A 2,410-nucleotide genomic window follows, 5' to 3' on the forward strand; every position below is an offset into this window, starting at 1 on the left:
TCTGGACTCCCCCAACATCGGGAACGTGTTTCCTGCCTCTAGGGTGTCCAAGCCCTTAACAATCTTATATGTTTCAATGAGAAACCCTCTCATCCTTCTAAACTCCAGAGTGTACAAGCTCAGCCGCTCCATTCTCTCAGCATGTGACAGTCCCGCCATCCCGGGAATTAACCTTGTGAACCTACGGTGCACTCCCTCAATAGCAAGAATGTCCTACCTCAAATTAGGGGACCAAAACAATACATATTGTTTTCAAGAGAGAGTTGGATTTAGCTCTTAGGGCTAGTGAAGTCAGGGGATATGGGGAGAAGGCAGGAACGGGGTACTGATTGGGGATGATCAGCCATGATCACAGTTAATGACAGTGCTGGCTTGAAGGGCCGAATGGCCTCCTCCTGCACCTATTGTCTATGTTTGTATCATGCTCCTTTTTATCCTCCCCTAATGTTCCTCCTAAGTCTTCTCCTACATCACCGATACTCCTCTAGGGATTTGTTTGGTCCCAGCCGTTTGTACACCTGACCCATGCCTCCCTCCTCCTGTTAGTGTGATTGAAATGAAATAACTCTTTCATTCTTACAATGAAAGGAAAGAATTGTAGCAAGTCAGGGCATCACGGTGGTGCAGCGGTAGAGTTGCTGCCTCACAGCGCAAGAGACCCGGGTTCCATCCCGACTACGGGCGCTGTCTGTACGGAGTTTGCACGTTCTCCCCGCGTGGGGTTTTCTCCGAGATCTCCGCTTTCCTCCCACGCTCCAAAGACGTGCAGGTTTGTCCGTTAATTGGCTTGGTGTTAATGTAAAATTGTCCCTAGTGTGTGTGTGTGTGTGTGTGTGTGTAGGATAGTGTTAGTGTGCAGAGATCGCTGGTCGGTACGGACTCGGTGGGGCCGAAGGGCCTGTTTCCACGCTGCATCTTTAAACGAAAACTAAACTAAAAACATAGAAAACAGGCGCAGAAGGAGGCCATTCGGCCCTTCGAGCCAGCACCGCCATTCATTGAGATCATGGCTGATCGTCCCCAATCAGTACCCCGTAACTGAATGTCTATGTAGCGTGACACAGCCTATAATTAAACTACGGGAATATATACTGTGTCCAGTTATTGATGAATACCATAAAAATATATAAGGTGGACAAAAATGCTGGATAAACTCAGCGGGTGAGGCAGCATCTATGGAGCGAAGGAATATTCCTTCGCTCCATAGATGCTGCCTCATCCGCTGAGTTTCTCCAGCATTTTTGTCTACCTTCGATTTTTCCAGCATCTGCAGTTCTTTCTTAACCATAACAAATATTATTGGTTACACATGGATAGACTCGGCTTGTATTCGCTAGAATTTAGAAGATTGAGGGGGGATCTTATAGAAACTTACAAAATTCTTAAGGGGTTGGACAGGCTAGATGCAGGAAGATTGTTCCCGACGTTGGGCAAGTCCAGAACAAGGGGTCACAGTTTAAGGATAAGGGGGAAATCTTTTAGGTCCGAGATGAGAAAATCATTTTTTACACAGATAGTGGTGATTAGTATGCAAACTTAAAGCACACGGCATTGGGGGTTCACTATTGATGTGGATAGAGAACTGGCTGGCAAACAGGAAGCAAACAGTAGGAGTAAACGGGTCTTTTTCACAATGGCGGGCAGTGACTAGTGGGGTACCGCAAGGCTCAGTGCTGGGACCCCAGCTATTTACAATATATATTAATGATCTGGATGAGAGAATTGAAGGCAATATCTCCAGGTTTGCGGATGACACGAAGCTGGGGGGCAGTGTTAGCTGTGAGGAGGATGCTAGGAGACTGCAAGGTGACTTGGATAGGCTGGGTAAGTGGGCAAATGTTTGGCAGATGCAGTATAATGTGGATAAATGTGAGGTTATCCATTTTGGTTGCAAAAACGGGAAAGCAGATTATTATCTAAATGGTGGCCGATTAGGAAAAGGGGGAGATGCAGCGAGACCTGGGTGTCATGGTACACCTGTCATTGAAAGTAGGCATGCAGGTGCAGCAGGCAGTGAAGAAAGCGAATGGTATGTTAGCTTTCATTGCAAAAGGATTTGAGTATAGGAGCAGGGAGGTTCTACTGCAGTTGTACAGGGTCTTGGTGAGACCACACCTGGAGTATTGCGTACAGTTTTGGTCTCCAAATCTGAGGAAGGACATTATTGCCATAGAGGGAGTGCAGAGAAGGTTCACCAGACTGATTCCTGGGATGTCAGGACCGTCTTATGAAGAAAGACTGGATAGACTTGGTTTATACTCTCTAGAATTTAGGAGATTGAGAGGGGATCTTATAGAAACTTACAAAATTCTTAAGGGGCTGGACAGGCCAGATGCAGGAAGATTGTTCCCGATGTTGGGGAAGTCCAGGACAAGGGGTCACAGCTTAAGGATAAGGGGGAAATCCTTTA

Source organism: Leucoraja erinacea, unplaced genomic scaffold (genome assembly GCF_028641065.1).
Source record: "Leucoraja erinacea ecotype New England unplaced genomic scaffold, Leri_hhj_1 Leri_155S, whole genome shotgun sequence".
Classification (NCBI taxonomy): domain Eukaryota; kingdom Metazoa; phylum Chordata; class Chondrichthyes; order Rajiformes; family Rajidae; genus Leucoraja; species Leucoraja erinaceus.